At 35.6% G+C, this 23,649-nt stretch overlaps 1 long non-coding RNA gene across 1 annotated transcript in view; it reads right to left on the reverse strand.

Moving 5' to 3' along the window:
* The window catches only part of LOC116660989, a 191,935-nt gene that overhangs the window by 12,924 nt on the left and 155,362 nt on the right, over nt 1-23,649 (reverse strand). Inside the window, exons 5-7 of the long non-coding RNA XR_004316733.1 lie at nt 7,565-7,727; nt 4,909-5,072; nt 3,149-3,270 (exon numbers count right to left, since the gene is read on the reverse strand). This is a non-coding gene — a long non-coding RNA (uncharacterized LOC116660989). The remainder of the gene's footprint in view (nt 1-3,148; nt 3,271-4,908; nt 5,073-7,564; nt 7,728-23,649) is intronic.

The following is a 23,649-nucleotide window of genomic DNA, read 5'->3' on the forward strand; positions in this document are numbered from 1 at the left end:
AGACCAAGTAGCAAGTGTTGCCAACCTCATTTGTTAAGAACTTTAGCAAACCATGAAACTCTTACTCAAAAAAGTATGTTAGGGGAAGAAAAGGGAATGGTTTCCATCCTTTAATAGCCTATTTAGGTATTATAGGTGTATGATATAAAGTAACAATTCACATTGCTTTTAGCAGCTACGGGAAAGCCCAGGTGGACCTGTTAGGCTTTGAGCAAAGGTGAAAATGCACGCTGCTCATGCGAAAATGTACTGAATGCAAAAAAAAAAAAAAAAAAAAATTAGTGTAATATATTCTGTTTTTCCCATCATATTGTGATTAGGTGATAGCCTTTGTAAGTTCTTATTCAAAGACCCAGAGTGAAATATATATGGAAAAGAAGGACAAGAGGTCAACTTTGGTATTCTCAGTGACATATTACTCCTAACAAAACAATCAACATGACTTAATAGCAGTAAAGTGAAATGAAAAAATAGTTATTGTCCCACTGTTTAATCATAATGTAGAAGATGAAGATAAAAACTCCAACATAGTACCTAGAAATTCCCAAATATTGCCAAAGGGCCAGGCAACCATAGCACACTGTGGCAGTTGCGTGCTAAAAAGGAAAGAGGAAAGGAAGCATTTCCCTTAGCTAATCCACGGTGCAGTTCAGCCAGGATGCTTCACAGAGGATCACGAGAAAAGAAAGTTTCTGCCTTCTGCAGCAGCTAATTCTACTTCACACACGTCCAAACTGCAGATTTTTGGGGGATTGGCTGCTGGCTTACAATGTCCTAAGCTAGACAGCTAGATCCTTAATTTCTTTGGTATTGTAAATCTACCAAGTTAATCAAATAGCCAGAAATTCTTGCACTTTTTTGTAGCAATGAAGCACGGGGACAAAAAGATTAATTTTGTTTTTATCAATAGCACTGATAAGAAGGCCAAGAGACTCAGAGTTCTGCTAATCTTCTCAAACTTTACCTATTCAATGTATTCCAAGCATGATTCTTTTATTCTGTTCTAAACTTTAACCCCAACACAAAGCAGGGTTGTTAAGTAAGCCATTGTCTCATTATTCATACAAGTTAAACTCACTCACATCTGGTTCTACCCACTGTAACCTGAGAAAATACATATGCATACATATCATGTTAAAGATATTTTATATATGACATATATTTTTTAAATACAAGTAATTTAAAAAAACAATTGCTCAGAGCTTTCACCTTTGAAAGCACGCACTTACTGTCATCTTCTTTAATCTACTGTATAATCTTGATTGAAACTAAACCAGGTATTTATAAGATTAAAGAAATAAACAAAAAACAGAGGCACAGGGAGATTATGATTTGCCTAATGTTTCAAAATCAGTGAGTGACGGAGGCAAGTAATCTAGAATCCAGTGTTTTGGCCCATGGCTCTTTCCATTAAGCAAGAGATTAACGAGGTTGAGAGCAAGTATCGTTTTTCAGGACTTACTCTAAAATATTGAAGATACTGATTTAGTAGAAATTTTAAAAGAAAGCAAACAAACAAAACAAAACAGAAACAGATTCACTAATACAGAGAAAAAACTGGTAGTTGCTAGAGGTGAGAGGAGTGAGGGGATGAACAAAATAGGTGAAGGGGGATTGGGAGGCACAAACTTCCAGCCATAAATTAATTAAGTCAAGGGGATGTAACATACATATAGGGAATATAGTCAATAATGCTGTAATAGATTTGTAGGGTGATGGATGGTAATGTGTTATTTCAATGATCATTTCATAATGTATAAAAACACTGAATCACTATTTATACACCTGAAACTAATATAATATTATATGTTTAATTATAAGTAAATAAAAATAAGGTGTTTACTAACAATAATGTTTAAAACTTTTTTAAATAGAAAATTCATACTCCAGATAAATACAAGTTATATTATAATTTTATTTGAACTGAATTTTTTATATATCTTGCTTGTACAGTCTTGCTATTTAAATTTTTAAAATCAAATATTGTATCTGCTTCACCAGATTGTAAATTCATGAAAGTCATGAAGAATCATCTTATTCAGGATGTCACACCGTACCAAGAGACACATACACACTCGACCAGCACAGTTCCTTGCACATAGTAGAAAATTCAACAAATATTTGTTGAATGAGTGCATGGATTTCTCAAATAAATGACCTAAAAGTTCCAATAAACATCTGGAATGACAGTTGTCAATTATGTACTATTTCTGAGTTTACTCAGAATGTCCTTCATCTTCATATTCATACACTCATATTTAGATTACTGGGAAACTTCTTATCTAATTGTCAAAACATGAATCCTATATATTCACATAAGTTTTGATTACAAGCATCATTCATACACACAGAGTAATGGCTTCTTTCTGTCAAAATAATCCATGTTTCCTCCTCCGTCCTTCTCCTCTTACCCTCCACAGGAAAGTCGGATTTGGACTGAGATATGATGCACTCTGTATTGGTTTAAATTTTGTTACAGGCAATGAGAATCCACTCTGTTTCACCCTGACTCTCCACCAAGAGTTATCCTCAGCTTAATCTCAGAGAAACAATTGGGGAACTCAGACCCAACTGAAGAGTACACGATGACTAAAATAGCGACAAAGTATCATTGCATTATCAACACTACAAAATCAAGTCCCTTTAGTTTCATCACCACTGATATACTTGCTAAACTCATCTACTTTGTCCTATTTCAACCATCTCCACTGTCTGCACTCAAACTTATATAGTCTCGCACCTAAACAACTAAGATAGCCTCATAACTGATCTCTGTAGATCCAATCATATTCTTTCACCAAGATGTTTCCAATCCATTCATCACAGTGCAGTGACAATCACCTTTTGAAAAAGCAAATCAATCCTTTGACACTGTCAAGGCTTCCTTTTGCCATTTGGACCGAAACAGAAATTCCTAATGTGGCTTTAAAAGGCCTGCATTACCTCCCTCTACAGTATTATCTCCCATGGTTTCAGTTATCTGTTGTTGTGTAACAAGACACCCAAAACCTTAGCAGCTGAAATATGATCATTTATTTGTTCATAATTTTGTAACATGAACAGGGCTTGATAAGGACAGCTCGTTTTGGCTGCATGTGGCGTCAGCTGGGGCCACTCACCTGGTGTACTTCCATGATGGCTCACTCACCTGCCTGGAAAGTTGATTCTGTCTGCAGGCTGGGAGCTCAGAGCTGTGAGCAAAGGGCCTCGATTTTACAACTTATGGCCCCCACTACTTGTTGCTAATTGGGCTTCCTCTCAGCATGGCAGCTAGATTTCAAGAAACAGAAAATTAAAACCATCTTTCTTTTTAAATTCTAGTATCAGAACCAGTGCAATATCACCCCTGCCATACTTTATTCACCAAAGTAGCCAGAGGCCCAAGTTAGATTCAAGAGGAGCAGTATCTGGACTCACCTACCAGTGGGTGTGGTGACAAAGAATTTGCAACAATATTTAATCCCTCAAATCCATCATATTCCTTCTTTCTTTCTTTGTTCCAGTCTTTTAGCATCTATTACCATAGAATTGTATATGGATAAGAAAATGAGAAAAATAGATCTAAATCTATATCTGTTCTCTTTAATACTTACACAATTTTACATTGGTGCCATGGCCATATCCTGGATGAAAGTTTTGTAAATTGTACCTTAGGTTAAATTATCAATCTTTATATTACTAATGAAGGTTTCCTGAAAATGCAGGCCCAAAGCATAACTTATGTTTGCTCTTCCTGCTCTTTTCCTAATCTTTTCACACCCTGATGCTCAGTTTGCAATATACCTGGTCTCACTAGACCATCAGCCAGAAAATGAGAGGAAAGATGACACACAAGTACAGAAAGGTGGGGGCATGGAGGAGGCAGCAAAAGACAGAGAGTGAGAGAAAGAGTATGCAGAGCCCTTAAATAAACACAATTAATTCTGCAAAATCTCTTTAGCTCTACATTCACTTTAACTCAAATATAATAAATCAAACATACTTATTTTGTAAAGTTTCTTCTGCAAAGAAAACCACTAGAAATATTTGTATTTGTAAAATAAAATCATAATAGATATTTTCAAAAATAAAGCCAACCTATATGCCCAGAAAAAAATGTAAGTATTTATAAATTATTTGACAATATTTTAATTAAGAAATAATTTGTATCCAATTAATTGCTTCGAAAGCAAACATTAAACAGAGACATTAGGGATTTGAGCACTATGTTATACCAAAAAGAGATTCAATTTTTCTTTTTTTCCCGTAAGAGGGATTCATTTAAAGACTCAAAATACATGAAAATTTATCATGAATCAACACTATAGTCGGTAAAAATGTATATGGACTGGTCAAGACTATACACATTCCCACAGCAAATTTTATACTAAATTCATAATCATCTAAACCATTAAAATGCTTTATAAAACATTATACTCTAGTTCTCAATAAATTGCACCATCTATGAATGCTTAGTACCGAACATGAAATAAATACATCAAGTTTTATTTACTACATATAGATTTTATATCCTAGAAAGATAACCTTCCATATCATATTTCACATATATAACTGACATATTACACATAGATGAGCTAGAATCTGGTTGTGACATGTAAAAGATGTGCAATGAGGATACGGAGAACTTACAAGAAGAGCCAAACAGTCACAAATTGGTTTCAGCTCATTTTTAAGGTCAAGTTTTGTACATTCTATGAAAAGACTGTAGGAACCAGAGCTCTGACCAGACAAAGAGAAAGAGTGAGGTTTCCTGTATAGAATTATTTTTCTGGGCATTGGAAAGTCAGCTGTTCTTGAACAGTTCAGCCAACATGACAGCACAACATACAGAATTCATGAGAAAACCATTCCTTACACTTTCCTATACAGTTTACACATTAGATTAATCTTAAAACATGAGTGATTTACCATATGCTTCTTTTTAACCAGGGAGACTGAAGAACTTGTGGTTAGTGATCCTATAGGTGAGGAGGAGGAGGAAGAGACCTGAGGGGAATGAGAGCAGTTTCCAAGGAGGTAGAACACTTGTGAGAAAATCTTTGTCTCTGCCACCATGTTGCCTAAAACAATTTCTATAAGATAAAACCAATGAAAAATCATGTCTTTAGAACTGTGAGGTTAAAAACAAGACATATCAGGGAAGGATAAAACCAAATGGCTAGTAATAAAGTAATGATTAAATTAGTGAACAGTTTCCTAGATGGAATATGTTGGACTTCCTTAAATATTAAGACGTGAAAATATAAGCTTGAAATAAAGTTCATTGAAAAAATACATTTATAAGTTCATTCTGCCACTATTCATACAATTATTACTTATAATATACATATACATGATTATATATACATAAATATGATAATATATAATAAATAAATATACATAAATATGATTATATCAATATATTTATTTATACCATGACAGGTGATAATAGGTGAGTGTTTTACTTCCCATAATTTAAATTGTTTAAAGCTAAATTATACTTTAATTAAAATGAAGAAATTGTGAATACCCCAATGACCATTGTTAGAGAAAATACAAACACTAAGAAGGAATTCTTGGGGTAAAATAGATCATGAAACTATAAACAGAGGGAACACTTATTTTTGTTCCATTCTAAGGAACAATAAGCAGGCTCTAAAGGAGAGGCTATGCAAATTGTTGGTCAAAGAGTTGGTCCAGGATACAGACTATTAAGAAACTAAAAACTGATTTTAGCCACGATTGTCTACATTAGTTGGTTTTCTTCAATACTCCCAATATCAAATATTTCTTCAATATTCTTTTGTTGCTCAAAAGATCATATGACATTTTCCACTGCACTAGTATGAAATCCTGTCAGGTTTCTTCTTCTCTTATCAGTCCACCCCTGGGTCTGGGTCTCAATTTCATGCCAAGGTGCTGACTTAGCAGAAATGCCATGCACAGTGGCATGGTGACTTCTACCCCTAACCATGAGACATTTTTCATTTATATTCATCAAGGAAGGACTCCACAGGCATCAAACCATGTACCCAGATCTCAGTTTGTTATTTGATTATCCAACTTAATCCCATTAGACACTGATCTTTTAAATAGCACAAAAACTGCTGACAAAATGCCTCTGCAAACATTAAAAATTCCCCATGTGAGGAGGATTCAATTCCACAATTAGCTTTAGTAAAAGCTGATGTTTACATTTATTTAAATAATAATCAGAGACAATTTCAAGTGAAAATGAAAAGAATTGAAGGTCTTAAGAAAATGAAATCCTGCAGGACACAGTGAGACTTGGTAAAATGAGCTGACCTCTTTACTTTCACATTTAGGCTCTAATCTGGAAATTCTCAGGAACACTTTCTCCATAAAAGGAAAAATGGTATACTCTCTTCAAAAAGCCACATTTAAAGTCTGTTCCCACTTTACGGAGATCTTTTAACTCACAGGGAGTTTAGGAAAAGTATTATATTAATATTAGTACATAAGTGTACTTGTGGAAAGCAAATCTTTACAAACACTGAATACTTTTTTAAATGTTTCCTTTACCAAAATGATCAAGGAACAGAATAAAAGGAAAATTTTAAAAGCACACTTTTATATAAAAGGTTTCTACAAACTTAACAGAATCTTTTTTTCTAAAGACAATGTGAATTTTAGAAAGTCTCTAAAAATCAAAATAGTGTATCAACAAATAGTATAAAATATTCACAATACTGAAGAAATTTTCCATGTAAATTAGTAAGTGTTAACAATCCTCCTGAAAAGACAAATTCGGGTTTTAGTTCTGACTGAATGGTGTTGGCACTATTTCATGGGTGGAAGATAGGAAGGACATATAGGGCTAAATTGAAGTCATTCCCTAAGTTGAATAAGAAATAATTTCTTCTCTTGCTCTTACTGCCCATCTTTATTTTCTTGATGTTTGTCTTAATTGGTACTTAAGCTATTGTATATTTTATCATTTAACATTCATTGTGCAACTACCATGTACTAACCTTTGCGCTAGGAATCTGAGATACAGTCCCTGACTTTGATGGTTCACTGCTCACTGGAGAACATCAGGAGGACACATTCTCTTACAATAAAGAGTCAATGCCCGCTGTTGACAGGAGTGCAAATGGACTTACACATTTTGGAAGCAACTTGTCTTTTTCTTCTGAAGTTGAACAGGCATATATTCTACCACCCAATAATTCCAACTCTAGGTATATGCCCTAAAGTGACTCTTGTCCATGTTTATTCATGGAATGCTCAAGAGTGCTCATAGCAACACAATATTTAAAAATTGAGAAAACAAAGCATTCGTCTTTAAGAAGATATCTAAACAAATGTAAAATTGTCTCACAATGGAATACAATACAATTGTGAAAATAAATTATCCTCAGTCTACAGGCAATGCTACAGAAGAATATTAGGAATACAGCATTGAAACAAACTGGCAGAAGACTACATATAGTATGATACAATTTTAATAACATGCAAAAAAAAAGAATATACATCCATTACATTCTTAAAGATACATGCACACCTGGTTGCACTTTTTTACATGCAAAAGAATCATAAACCCTAAATTCAGCACAGCACTTACCTTCAATGGCAGGCGGGATGGAGGCAGTGGGAGGTGCATCCACGTAGCTTCAATGGAATTGTCGTAACTAGTTCATAAGCTGTTAGGTGGCCTCACAGTTCATCTTATTACTATGCTTCTTCACTTCCTACACGTTAGGGATATTTTTGTTTGCATCAGATTTCTAAAAACAAAAAGTAGTTAATTAAAGGAAAACAATGTCAAGAAACTGCACAAATTCTTCTTGAAGGTATTAGGGAAGGAAGGCAGGTAATTTCAACAGGGCAAGACAGATGAATTAATTTTCCACGAAAAGGGCAACTCAAAGTCAGGAAACCTTATGAGCAAGGGCCCAGAGATGTGAAAGAGCAGTGTACTGAAATAATGAGAAATAGGTTGGGGCTGGAGTGTAGGACACATGGAAAAAGAGACAGAAGATGATACTAACAGAGGACCTCACTGCTTCTGTGGAAAGCCTTATATGCCATGAAAGGAAGTTATCTGGTAAACAATGGAATGATGCTGATGTCTTGTTTTAAAACAGGTAAGTTACAAGATCATGATTTAGGGGAAGAATAACAATGGTGGCAGAACTGTGGAAAAGAATTAGTAGAGGTAAGATAAGTGTCAGCGACAGCAATTAAAAGAGTGATGCAATAGTCTAGGTGACACAGATGAAGATTTTCATAAAGATTTTAGTGGTAAAGGAGAACAAAGGAGATGGGCTTAAAGATATTTAAGGGTCCATTATAACTCAATAAACCTGATTTTTTTTAAACAAAGGCACTTAAGGGGTAGATTTGGTAACTAAACAGATAGGAATAACTGAGCCATAGACAACCCTAAAATTTGATATTTAATAGGTTGAAAGATGCTGAAGCTTTCAAGCAATTAACATGAGGGAAGAAATGGCTTAGCAGGGAAGATAAATTCAGTTTGGGACTTGGTGTTAAGAAGGTTTGGGAGATCCATGTGGATATGCTGGTAGACACTTGAAAGTATAGTAGCAAGTTGATATAGAAATTCAAATTTATACACTCTAATTAGTAATTGTGACCAAGGAATCAAATGATGTCTTTGGTAGAGTATGTAGAGAGAAAGACTTGAGGGTACCAGGGATAGATGAAACTTTGGCAAAGAGAAATAGAAAGAGAGACAGACTATGAAAACAAAATGAAAAAGGAAGACATGGCTGAGAGCACTAGACTCTGGAACCAGAGGGATAAGGTTCATAACATCCTTCCACCATCCTCGAGAAAGTTACCCCAACCCTCTCTGCCTCAGTTTTCCCCAGCTATAAAAACAAATATAAGAACAATTACTTCATAGGACTGTTTTGTGGATTAAATTAGACAATGTGTGTAAGATGTCTGGCGTGTATTTCTTATCCATTCAACAATTTATTAAAAGCATGTACTGTAGACTAGGCGGCTGGCGCGACTGTGCAGGACTGTGGCTGTCCGTTACCTGAGAGGTGTTTGCACGTATGCTGTGATTTGAAAATCCAGAAAGGATACTTTGCTGCTGCTGCCACCACACTCCCCAAACCACCCAATATATCTCCCATCTATTGATTAGTATCAAAACACTTTTCCTGGTGGCAAGACTTTTAATCCACCACCCTAAGTAAGTTCAATAATGCAGAGTAAGACAACAGCAACACAGTAGTTTAAATTTACAGTAGAAGACTAAAGGGCTAAACTTAGATCCTTTCCCAAGAACATATTTCAAGGGAAAAAGCCATAAGGCACTGAGCACATGACGTGGAGTGAGAGGACCAGGCCAGGAGACAGCCTCAAGAAAGCTGAGCCTGGAGTGAACATTCAACTCCCTTATCTTGCACTGAACTAACTCCTCCTGACCTAAAAGTTTTGGTGATCCGTACTTTTCTGTCATAACAAGGAGTCGCTCTAGCACATGACCTCCATTTTCTCTTTTGTGGACCAAGTGATAAAATCTGCATAATGTACTTGGCATGGTGTCCATCATATAACATGTGCTCAGTAAATGTCCACAGCTATCAGTGCTTCAGGCTGTACAAAACTCCTGCTAGCTCACAGTAATCCATCCCATTCTTTCCCGCTGATGTGACGCAACTGTTAAGAAACACTCTGAAGAATATCTTATGAAGGTGAATTTCTATGCCTGGGAAAGAGATGATAGCGATAAAGGAATAACAACAACAACAATATTAATACAGAGCGTTTAGCGTGTGCTAGATACTATGCTATCACATTCCATGCAATACTAAGTACATAAAGTATTTAGTCTATGGATTATCTCTTTCATTAACAAATATTATTACCAAATTTTGGCTAAGGACATAGGTTTTTTTTTTTTAAAGAAGTATAGTTGATTTACAACATTGTGTTAGTTTCAAGTGTACAGCAAAGTGATTCAGTTATACAGATATATATATATATATATATAGATAGATACATAGATGTTCTTTTTCAGATTATTTTCCATTATAGATTATTATAAGATATTGAATATAATTCCCTGTGCTATATAGTAGGTCCTTGTTGTTCATCTAGAATATAGTTATTAATGAAAGATAAGATGGTGCTAAAAATTTGTGAAGGTATCAAATGAAAAATTAAATCAACAATAGAACGAGTTAATAGGCGAGAAATGTGTCATTTCATTAACACCACCATGGACAGCTGCCCAGAATGGCACTGTTATGAAGAGTAACCATTGATACTTTCCCTTTTCCCTCTTTATTTCCTTCTGTCCCTCTTGAAAGTACTAGTCATTGACTGTAAAATTCATGTTGCTCCTCAGAAAGTCAAGTATAACTGACATTTTCAGATATTTTGTAGCTCTCCTCTTACTTTTCATTAGTTTCAACCCCAAGACTTGAAAGCTATCTATATACATGCTTACTATTTTTAAGATCAACTACTCTATAATAAGATGAAAAGACAATTTTTTCAAATGGCTAAAGAATAGAAATTTGAGTCCAAAAAAATGTGTGAAAGAAATAAACATGGAGGGAAAAAACAGTCAGCTGCTTTCTCTGTTGGTGCCAGTTCAGGACTGAATTTTTCTTTAAGGAGGAACTCAACAAAATGAAGATGAACACACAGAAGCATAATTCAAATTATCATCATTAGACCAGTTATTTAATGCACCTAAACAAAGTTTCTCTAAAATCATATGTGGTTTCTCAGTCAAAAGGTCTTCTTTATTTTTGGTGCCAAATTTTGTTTAAAATTATATTCCTTTTTTAAAAATCCACAATCATTTTAGAGTAGAAGCATGTTAATGCTTTATGTACAATTAGATAAAATGTTTTTCAGTGATTACATATTACAATGAAAGGAATGTACAATAAATGAAAGAGAAAACCATTTTATTCTGGTTTTAAGTGAATTTGACAAGAGTGAGACAAAGAAAATCATAACAATGAAGAGACTTTTCTCCTTATGACATCTTAAAGTACCTGCTTCAGGTAAAAATCATGTTTTTTAAAGTTTTCTTCTAAATATTTTTCACAATAAACTTGTTTTTATTTATCAGATATTTACTTTCACATAATATTTTGGGTAGAGGAAAGGAATATCTGACTTTAAAATAAAAATGAATTACTCAAAAACCACCAGTGATCAGACAACATCAGAACACAGAGGAAGATTTATATAATATAGGCTTTTGCTGCCCCCTTTTGGAATAAATAAGCTAACACTATCAAAATGAGTCTGCATTCCTGCCATTGCCACGATGCTTAAGGAACAAAGAACTAAGACTCAATTATCATATGCCTTGTTGTTAAAATATTGAAAATTTATTTTAATTTTAGAGATGCAAAAACATGTTATTTAGCAGAGGATTATTTAACAGTATACTAAATGAAGTGTAATTGTTCTGAACACAACAAATCTCAATTACATGATAACACCACAAACTGAAATAATAATCTTATAATCAATATTTTGGGTTTCATAAAGCCTTATAAATTGTTATAATAATTTAAGTGTAACTTTTTAGTGTAAAATACTAAAGTAAGGAATTTCATTATGAAAAACACTAGAAAAGTTTTTAGTCTAGCATAATTAACAACTGAGTATATCTTAGTTTCTAATATATTTATACCCACTTCGGCAATAACATTGAAATTTTCTGGTTATACTACTATCATTCAAAGCTAGTATTCAAATATATGGTGAGCCTGTAGAGATTTTTAAAATTAGGTAAGTTCAGACAAAGTTTAGGTGTGATCACAGAACTAGAAAAAATCAGAACTAGAAATCATAGAAAAAATCATAGAACTAGAAAAAATCATAATAAAATTTATACGAAACCACAAAAGACCTAGAATTGCCAAAGCATTACTGAAGAAAAAGAAAGAAGCTGGAGGAATAACTCTCACAGACTTCAGATAATACCATAGAGCTACAGTAATCAAAACAGCATGGTATTGGTACAAAAACAGACATATAGACCAATGGAACAGAATAGAGAGCCCAGAAATGAACCCACAAACTTTTGGTCAACTCATCTTCGACAAAGGAGGCAAGAATATACAATGGAATAAAGACAGTCTCTTCAGCAAATGGTGTTGGGAAAACTGGACAGCAGCATGGAAAGAAAGCAATGAAGCTAGAACACTCCCTTACACCATACACAAAAATAAACTCAAAATGGATCAAAGACTTAAACATAAGACAAGATACAATAAACCGCCTAGAAGAAAACAAAGGCAAAACATTATCTCACATACATCTCAAAAATGTTCTCCTAGGGCAGTCTACCCAAGCAATAGAAATAAAAGCAAGAATAAACAAATGGGACCTAATAAAACTTACAAGCTTCTGCACAGCAAAGGAAACCAGAAGTAAAGCAAAATGACAACCTATGGAATGGGAGAAAATTTTTGCAAATGAAACCAACAAAGGCTTGATCTCCAGAATATAAGCAGCTCATATGACTTAATAAGAAAAAGACAAACAACCCAATCTAAAAATGGGAGAAGATCTAAACAAGCAATTCTCCAAGGAAGACATACAAAATGATCAATAGGCACATGAAAAAATGCTCAATATCATTAATTATCGGAGAAATGCAAATCAAAACTACAATGAGGTATCACCTCACACCAGTCAGAATGGCTGTCATTCAAAAATCCACAAATGACAAATGCTGGAGAGGCTGTGGAGAAAAGGGAACCCTCTTACACTGCTGGTGGGAATGTAGTTTGGTGCAGCCACTGTGGAAAACAGTATGGAGATTCCTCAAAAGACTAGGAATAGACTTACCATATGACCCAGGAATCCTGCTCCTGGGCATATATCCAGAAGGAATCCTACTTCAGGATGACACCTGCACCCCAATGTTCACAGCAGCACTATTTACAATAGCCAAGACACGGAAACAGCCTAAATGTCTATCAACAGCTGACTAGATAAAGAAGAGGTGGTATATTTATATAATGGAATACTATTCAGCCATAAAAACTGACTGCCATTTGCAGCAACATGGATGCTCCTGGAGAATGTCATTCTAAGTGAAGCCAGAAAGAGAAAGAAAAACACTATATGAGATCGCTCATATGTGGAATCTAAAAAAAAAAAAAAAAAAAAGAGAGAGAGAAGATAAATACAAAACAGAAACAGACTCATAGACATAGAATACAAACTTGAGGTTGCCAAGGGGAAGAGGGGTAGGAAGGGACAGAATGGGATTTCAAAATTTGTAGATACTGGCAGGCATATGCAGAATAGATAAACAAGATTATACTGTATATCACAGGGAAATATACACAAGATCTTGTGGTAGGTCACAGCGAAAAAAAAGTGACAATGAATATATGTATGTTTATGTATAACTGAAAAATTGTGCTCGACACTGGAATTTGACACAACATTGTAAAATGACTATAACTCAATAAAAAATGTTAAAAAAAATAAAATAAAATTAGGTAAGTTCAGACAACATTTAGGCATGATCCTACCATTCATCATCCTTCCCTTCTTCCACCAGAAAAACTACCAACAAAAATGCAGGATCCCAAATATTAAACTTCAATAATAACTGTAATTACGTCTGACATCAAACTGAACAAAACAAAATCAGCAAAGTTAAATGTATGCATATGCTTTTGCTAAGAAGGACCCCAAAACATCAAGTACAGTGTGTATCAAAAGTCCTAAGAATGTTGAAATCTGGCTGTTTCTCAGTAACATGAGCCCCCTGAAGGGATGCACCTTGAAAATATGACAAGAAAAATAGGAAAAAAATTACTGCATGTAATAATTCTAGGTAGGAAGAAGCTAACACCTCAGGATTATCAGACTATAACATCATACACAGAACTCAAAACAACAGCAAACAAAACAATGAAGTGGATAAGACAAACCTGTGGCCAAAATCATCATGAGAAAGAAGAATCATTGTTTCCTTGAGAAAAACTTGTTTTTGAGTATATAAAAAAAGTGAAGTTTTAGAAAAATTTATTCCTAAAATTAAATTCTTCTACTACGGTGTACAAATTATGACAGCAGTTTTATGTGTGGACAAAAACCTGCCATAATTATTCCATATAAAGAGAAAATTTGAAACTTCTTGGCTACAATAAAACGTATCAAGAGCTAGGATCGACAATTTCAGATATTAGCAGGAATTAGTATAATTTTAGTATACTAACTTATTTTACATAAATAAATTGTAATCAATAAAATATCTATGCAATATATGAAATTTTTTAATTAGTAGTCTTCATTCCTTTTTAAGTAGTTTTGCAGCCCAACCCTACTCACCATTATTCCATGAGACTTAGATACCTAATCAAAATACTTGTTAACTGAATTAATATTTTATAATTATAAATATGTCTCACCATTCAAACCCCCATATTATTTTTAAATTGCATAAATTTCAATTAGTTATTATTATTCAAAAGTAACAAGATATCTCAACACAGGTAGCAAACAAAAATTATCAACTGATTGACAAGGATTAGATTATCAGAAGTAAGTAAAATTTCTGGATAACCTTTGGGCTAGAAGGCCATCCTGGAAACGAGGTATAAATGAAGCTAAATTATGTGGTCCTGCAGGAGTCAAAACACCCAGGTGCAAGTAACCATATTGGATATTGTAGAGTAAGCCTAGATCTATAGATAAGTAATTTGTTTGATTTGGGGTAAGAAAATTAAATAGACTTTGTCTAGACAGGATGACCTCACTGCATACATTTGTTCCCAAAGAAGCCAGACTCTAATGAAAATTCTAAATTACTTTATTAAATAAATGTCTTTAGCTATGCATATGTGTTGCTTTCTATTGAGTCCCTGGCAGTTCTACTGTGGCAGTAGCAAATTTCATACTGCATTGAAAATTGCAGAAAAGTCCTGTGACTTGAACATAACAAATTGACCACACTCTTATTTATTACTTTTTTGTACTTACTGACTTTTATTTAAATTTTCTACTATCAGTGAATGATTATGCAGTCTCACAGGTTCCTGCAGACTAAATTTGGTGATTTCAGGACATATTGTATAATTGGCAAAAACAAGAACATAAGGAAAACTCCAATTTGCTTTTACTGTCCTATGGCAATGTGTGCACATGTGTGTGCTACTATGTTTTAAATTTAATTTAGTTTTGTTGTTCTTTTGATTGCAGCTTGCTAAGTTGGGGAAATGGAATATTTCACTGAAGGAATATATAGGGAAAGGTACGGATGGAACTTTACAGTTAGGATTGAAACTCTCCCTTGATTGGCTTAAGGTGTCAACAACATAACTGTCAGGAGAAGTTAGTAATAGGAGATATGCGGGCAGCAAAACTAAACTTTATATTTGGGCCACTTGTATTTCCTTTTTATATAACCAATATTTACTGAATCATGTCACAATGGAAGGATCAGATCCTCACAAATCAAGTTAGAGTGCTGACAATTATTTGGGCTACTTTAAAATACAGCAATGAACAAATGTTCATGATGAATAATTTAAGGAAGAAACAATGATTAAGTGGCTACAAGAAGTCTGAAAAAGATGCACTGGTGTAAGTCAATGTCCTGTGATTTTACAAATTGTATAGATTAGCAGGTATCATATTTATGCAGTGGCTGTGGATTCTCAGAGCAACAGTAAAAAAGCATCTGTTGCTTCATAGTTTGTGAACTAAGGACAAAAAGTGAAATATAGCTGGTCAGATATAATTATGTAGAAGGTACCTTCATTTAAAAACAAAAAATTCTGCTGACCATGCTATTTCCAGCAGAGCTGAAATGTCTGTGGGTAATCCGCCTTTCAGCATGGCTCCATACTGTAGCTACTGAGGCTTTTTCTTTTCTTTCTTTTCAGTTATTGGCTGCTGCCTACAATCAATTCCTATTGCCGATGGTAAATCAAACTTGCAACACGTCCATCTTTCAAGGCTTAGCATAAAAGCCCAACTCTGACGTGGCACAGAGAGACTTTATCAGTTGCTATTCTTTGTTGGACTATGGGTGTAGGGAGACCAGAGGCAGGCTGGGGAGGAGGCAGGGAAACACCATCTCTTCCCCGTCATGTGCGTGGTGCCAGAGGAAATACCAGGATCTATCCCAAGGGAAACATGCGAACAAATGAAATGGGATAAATGTCATATACGTCGATTCCCACACCAATTCGGACATGAGGCTGCCAAAATTGAACTCCTTTTCTGTGAGAGCCTGCGTCCCCTGTCTTGGGGCAACAGACTGATTACAGGAGTTCATGATGGGTTAGTGGGTAGCATGGATGTTTAAAAGAGAGGTTACAATGCATGGAGGACAGCAGCTCTAGAGAAGAAGGGAGAAAAGGTCACAAGGAGCTCATGGAGGCCACCACGTGAAGAAGTCAAGGCAGCAGTCCTCCTGGTCCCAGCACGGGCCAGTGCTGTCCATGGGTCAGGAGAAGGGTCAAAAATAGCAGTCCTTTTAGGAAACTCTTTAAGCTACTTTATTCCCGGGAGGATAGATTGGTAGCCTTGTTGCACAGAACACATATTATCCAGGTGATGGCTGACCTCCAGCACCTGGTGAGCACTCCTAGTCACAATGCAAAAGGCATTACCCCCTTCTTCCTTGCTAAGAGAACCCCAGTTCAGTATGCATGGCAATGTGGTCAGCCACAAGGATGTATCATGTTTAGCAGTCACATTCCACCTTGCCCAGAAATTTATGCAGGAATATGTGTGTAGCCACACATACCCACTCATATTAAACTACAGGGAAGTTGGCTGGGTGTACAGGATAACACATGTAATGAAGAACACTTTTTTTTTCCTTCACTCTTGTGTTTGCTACCTAGGATGCCACCGTAGGAAGATATGAAGCTTAAGGCTTAGAGCTCTGGCCGTCACTGATCATAAATGGACCATTGGGATGCTGATCCACTGGGCAGGAAAGACTAGAAAGAGGGAAAGAACCTAGATCATTGTAACATCACTGAGCTGTTGCCACCATCTGTACAACCAGACTTCTTGCTACTTACAATAACTGTATCATTATTATTTGTTACTCTTTGTTGACCAATTAGTATATACCAGACATTAGACTAAATATTATCTTGATTAATCCTAGTAACAACCACTATCCAGGAAAGTCCCAGACATATAATAGGTCTTCAGTAAACTTACATTCATTAGAAAAATAAACACAGGAATAAATGACATAACTCTTACTAATTCCATTTAACAGATGAGGAAATTAAGTTTCAGAAGAGTTAAGCAAATCATCTAAGGCTACACAGATAGTAAACGGAAAGGCTAAGATTTAAGATCATGTCTTTCCAATTCCCAAACTCATAACCTTGAGAAGTTGCTGCTGAGGTGTTCAGTGAATGACCGTTTTTAACATTTAAAAGCAGGTAATGTACTTATGTTGGTGTGGGCTGAGTTTCTTGAGTTTATACCAGATGTCTTATTTCTGATGTTCTGAGCACTCAGCTACCTGGGTTATGGCTGACTGAATACTGGACACCCCCAATTTGTTGATGTACTCTTCTGTTCTCCATCTTGATGGAGGTGGCTTCTTGAATGACGTGATCTGCAAGCGAGGCCTTAAGTGGGAAGCCCCCACTGCCCTAATGATGGGTGTAGGGTTGTGTGGACACTGGAGTCCACCAAGTGTGGCTCCGTCCATAGAGATTCTTGAAACTAGGGCCTCAATTCGGGAACAAGAGTCCACCAGCTCCAGCTCCTTAAAGAAAGATAATGCCTCCCTATTTCACACCTCGAATGCTGGTCAAGTATTAGCAGTAAAATTATAGAGTTTTGTGGGCCCTGATTTGTCCCCTGATATTCTGATAGCTTGAATGTATTCCCACAGTTAGAGTCTAATGTCAGCTCTGGCCTGGAAGCCAGCTTCAAGGAGGTTGATTCTACTCTATTTTGTGCAAGGTTACTTGGGCTTCAGTCTGTTCTCAGGTACTTATTTAGAGTACCTACTTATATAAGTAGCTTTCTTTTATAATTAACCAAGTGACACCTATCATTAGGAAATAACTGACATATGAAAATCACAAATAATTAATACTAATCTAGGTCCTTAATGTGAAATGCACTTAATGTAGCTGCTGATAAATTTGTGCTTGAAATTCATAAAATCTATGAGATTTGCAATAGATGTATACATTTTCTTCCATATGGCATATCTGCAGAAAAGTTTTCTTTTTATCTAAGGAAAAAAATCATATTTATTATCAAATAACAATCAATTAACCTCTATTACTTATTAGTGGTTAATTATTGATTAATTTTAACAAAAAATGAAACACTATTAATGATGGCCAAGAATTCACTATTAACTATTGGTATGGAAACACCAACTAATAATTATCAGCTACTTAATGTGAGATATGTTAAATATAATTGCTGACAAATGTTTCCTGGAACAATCATGTTGTCTTTGATTTCTTTATGGCAAAAATTGCTTCCTTAAGGCATTGTATGTCTTCATAAAATTATTATTTTATTCTGAGGGAAAATTGCTCTAATCACCAGAGAGTAATTAATCAGTCACTTTTCACAGAGTGTAAGCAGTGTGTGTCCTAAAAATTTACTTACTAGGTTAGTGCTAGATTTAGGTTGCCCTAAAAGTTTTTAGGTAGACTTTTTTTACAATCACAGTTTAGATAACATGTGTGTTCATGTGTAATAACATGTAGAGTTGGTATGAACATTTTTGAGCATAAGAATAGAAGTGTGTCCAATGTATGATGAGTTTAATCATCTTTAAAACTTGAATTCCATTTCTATGATAAAAATATTAGTAAACAAGCATAAAATAGGTTCAAAGCCTAGAAAAGACACACGTAAATAAGGAAAAGGTTCTCAGCATGATTTTCCACATTGCAAAAATCTGTATCTTAATGCTTTACTGTAACTTTGCTGAAATGTCTTAAAAAGTTGAGTGATGTGCAGCAGTAATGATGTCACATTTATGTTGTCCAATTAGTTGAACTTTCTGCATTGCAGATATATTTTTAAAAGTAAAAGTGTACACTCACACACACACAAATTCTTCACTCTGATAGAAATACAGCTTTATAGATAGCCATGTGCAGAATAAGCTCTCAAGAGGTACACAGAATTTCTAGAGATCAAAGAAATTATTTATCTGGGCCTTGACTATATAAAGCAGAAGTTTAAAGCCTGAGATTTTGAACACTCTTTTGTCATGGATTCATTTCATAGATATTATATCAACAGTAGTACTAGACATTGAGAATTTAGAAATGAATACAGCATAGTCTCTACCTTCAAAAACTCTCAAGTGCATAAGCAAGAAAGATGGAGATAAATCATTAGGCCAAGTGGCAAGTGATTTAACAGAATGTAAACAAAGTTTACAACAACAGAGAAAGAACCACTAATTTAACTTGGAAAGGGAACACTTCACAGAAATATCATTTGAGCTGCTGTTTCAAGGATGAGTAGCATTTGTTAAAAAAAAAAAAGAAAAAAAAAGGCGGTAATTCCTAGTTTAAAATGAAGACTTGAGGATATAAGTTTGGTAGATTTAACCTTCTAATACCTTATCAAAATGACAGTAAAATTATTTTTCAAAATCAGCAGACCAGCAATTTTTACATATTTCTGAATAATGGAAAGTTACTCCACTTATACTTCAAAGTAACACAGAATAAAGGGAACAACATTAGGGACCATGCTTGGCAGAAGACTTCTCTGACCTGGAAAATATCGATGTCTTAAGTTGGCAAGCTTGGTGCAAAAAATTAGTTGTCAGGCATCAGTGAAGACGGTTAATTAGAGAAGTGTTTAGAGAAGGGCTAGGTTAGATACTCTTCCTCTTCAGCTGACAGATAAATTGACTGCAGTATGTATTCTTATTGGGAAATAGGAAGCGGGGGTCTCTTTGGGTAAGTGGCTGATGAGAGCAGCAGAATAGAACCTAAGATAACGTTAGACTTCTACAACATACCCAGAAAAATAGAGGGAAAAACATGTCCAATTAGGAGTCAGAGACTCTTAGGTACTCTTACCCTAGATGAAGCCCTCCTTATTTTGAACCAGTCTGCCTCTGCTTTATCATCAACTGTGACCATCCATGTCACAGATTCTACCTTCTCTTTGGGAGAATGGTATTTTTCGTAAACAGATCTCCCAATTGCTACTAAGGCTAATTAGCAAGCCCTTCCTACATTATTTTCTTTTAAATTGAAAATAAGGAAAAAAAAGTAAATAAAAAGGGAAGAATTTTTTTAAGGAAAAGAAAAAAGACAATAAATTTACAAATCATATCTGAGCAAAAATCAATAAATGAATAAAAAAGAACCAAAAAGAAAAAAAGTTACTGACAGCAGAGGAAACAGATTTCATGCAAGAAGGAGACAAAAATATTTTTAACTGGTACCCTCAACAAGCTGTATGGGAAAGAAAGCAATGAGGGAAAAGGAAGTGTTTCTAGATAATAAAAAAAAAGTGATTGCCTTTTTTTTAGAGGTGAATTATAGCTTGGGCACTATTGGAAAATCCCTCAGAAAGTAAATCTAATTCTTGTTAAATGCCACCAGAAAGATAGTGATGGGATTTTATATTTTAGACATAAACTCTTAATAGACAATAAAAGAAGACATCAACAAAAAATATTTCAGAAGCTGGGAAAGCCTATAAATGGGTTGTGACAGATTGAAAAGATCTGATATCTAAGCAAGCAACACGGGGAGCCCAGAGGATTACCCTTTTGTACTCCAGAATCCACCCCCCCGCCAAAAAACTTAGGAACTGGCAGCAGAGTGGGGTTGACAGTGAGGCTGATTAATAAGCACTGGCTGTAACCCTATTTAAAGAGCAGGTGATACCTGAGACTTTCAGCCCCATACAGCTGTGAGATTGTCTATACCTCCTCAAATCTGAAAGTCTACTTCCCAGAGAGGGTCAAGCAGAGGAGCTCTGAACTAGTGACACAAGGGCAGCAGGCAGAACTGAAGGTTGTGGTATTTTACTGAAAACAAACAGCTCCATCTTGGGCCTAGAAAGTTATTTCAACAAGAAGATCATGCAATAGATATGGCTTTACTTCTTATTTTCCAATCTTGAAGTTTGCTATTTCATTTTCTTGCCTAATTGCTCTGGTTAGAAACTCCGATACAATTTAATAAAACTGGTGAGGGATTAGGGCTTTATCTAGTTTTTCTTGGACACAGGTATAGTCCTGAACACATGCATGACCTTACAGTTTTCCAGGAATATGTCAGAGCTTTTCAGAGTCCCCGATGGACTTCTTATTCTCCTGATTTTCCTCTTAAGTTTTTTTTGGCCAATCTGTTGTTTGACTCATTTGGTATCGCTACCCTAGGCAGCAGAGATGTTAATAATTGCCACTGATTATTTTCACCAAATTCCCTGGGCGTAAGGTTTCTTAGTGAGTGAATTCTGAGTCTGGTCAAATAAAGACAATCCAAGAAAATGAGGCTTTCCAGACTGCTACCAGACAGGTCAAATTTTGACGGCTGTTTCTACATGGCCTTTGAGGGGAGCTCCAAATCCAATACGTCCTCTCCAGTGGCTGACAGGCTATACATAAGGGTTCCCAATCTGACAAACGGAATGGCATACCTACTTTAACTGATATGCAGAAGCCTCCAAAAGTCTTCAAGATTAAAAAATAGATTCACGGAAAAGGCTGATGAAAAATTTAAGACATAAAAAGGTACCCAAAACAAAAACTGTATGATTGCCATGACACCTACTCTCCCCTCCACCCTCTTTGACCTGAGTACTCACAGTCTCTAATCCTTTATCTGAACTGCTTTTCCATTCTGAGGAAACCACAAGAAAAAGCTACCGCTTTCTTGTTTGTCTCATCTTATGCCCTGAGAACTTGATGGCTTTCTGTCTCCCGGGGCACGCAAGTTGCAAATTCTCGCATATGAAGGCAGCTCCTCTGTCTGTTGGGGACACAAACATATGGTTGAACAGAAATGTGGGTTTCACTTCATTTGCAGCTAGCGTCAGAGCAACTGTTGCCAGATCTTAGGAGAATTCTCTTTCTTCCTTTTGGCTATCTTTGGGAGTGGATCTGGATCTTGAGAGGATAGTGTCTTCTGCACCCTCTCTGGTGATGCCTCTCTCATCCATGGTGCCATTTAACACTGCCTACTTTAATGCCACCCAGTTTTCCTCCCTTGATGGGCATTTACCAAACAACTTGCAGTTAAACAAGTTCACAAGACTAGGTCTAGGCAATAAGCTGAGGGCGGGAGTGACTTATGAATTCTAGGCTAAAGCATAGAAGAGAAGAGGCAAGACCATCAGCTAACTCTTGATGCATCAGCTAAGCCGGCAACATATTCAGGGTGGTCCACTACACTTGTGTGTATGGGGAGACAGAAGAAGGAGCCCTCAGTATGAATAGAGATGCTCCGGACAGCCACTTGGTCTGTTAGCAGACTTTACATGAATAAGAAATCACCTTCTGCCATGGTAAGCAATTTAAATTTGGGAGCTTGTCTAAGACTGCAGCACAATCTAGCCCCTTAGGTTATAATAGCCAGTTGTGTAAAATGACCCACATGACTGATTTTCTATAAATAAATTCCACTCGGGAATGGGTGAAGGCCATCAAGTCCATGTTCACTTACGTAAAGTTTATTTGGTCAAACTATGCCACTCATTAAGATATTAGTGAATTGAATCTATAAAGAGTCTAAAACATAACTTTAATTTGAAAATTGGATTTTAGAAAATTTTGAATATACATTTTAATTCTCTACAATGTTATCAATGCTATTTTTATGCCAACCTTTAACAGAGGAGCAAATGATCAGTATTTTTAATTTTCTACATCACTTCTTATGAGGGATGAACTATTTCCCTTCATAAAGAAGAGAATGCAGACTTAAGGTGACATTTGTCATACTGAAGAGCATTTACAGGTCTTTTATCTGGGCAGATTCCAAGTTTGGACTAGGACTGGTTTGGTGTCAGTGGTAAAGTGAAACAGAACATAAGCCTATAACTTTCTGCACAGGATTGCCAAAGCCTGCCACCGCCCCATGGTGTGTGGGTATACTCTCGGTTTCTCTCCAACAACGCGCAAGGGCTGGAGGGGTTAGCGTAATGGGGAGGTGAGAGTCAAAGGCCAAGGGCTGGGGAAGTGATCCCTGGCCATCAGCTATTTTACTATCAATTCTAGTTTCCTTAAGGGGTTTAAATCTGTCATTCTGTTCAAAGGTTTAAGCACTTATGAAAGCTTTGGGCTGCAAAAGGGTAGTCGATTTTCCACTCTTAATATTACAGTAGCACTTGTGCGGTAGTAAGCTGTGCTCACATGAATTTCTGGGTCTAGTGGGATATAATTTCCAGTGTGGCAACTTTACAGGGACTGTTCCCAGCCTTAACATGAGTTTCAATGTTGAGAAATGGTCTTTTCCTCACCCTTCACAGTGATGGCCTTATTTTTTGTTTGTTTGTTTCCTTTTGTTTTAAATAAAAGCAGACAGAATATAGTTGCATTTCTGAAATGTTTTAGCACTGTTTATGAAAACTGGTGAATAATGAAGATCTGTTATCTTCATAATAAATCACATGTCCTGAGACACTGTGATAGTTTATATATTCTGTAATTTTATTTTTTTGTTCTAAAAGTTATCCATTCAGAATTTT

The sequence above is a fragment of the Camelus ferus genome, chromosome 3 (genome assembly GCF_009834535.1).
Source record: "Camelus ferus isolate YT-003-E chromosome 3, BCGSAC_Cfer_1.0, whole genome shotgun sequence".
NCBI lineage: Eukaryota > Metazoa > Chordata > Mammalia > Artiodactyla > Camelidae > Camelus > Camelus ferus.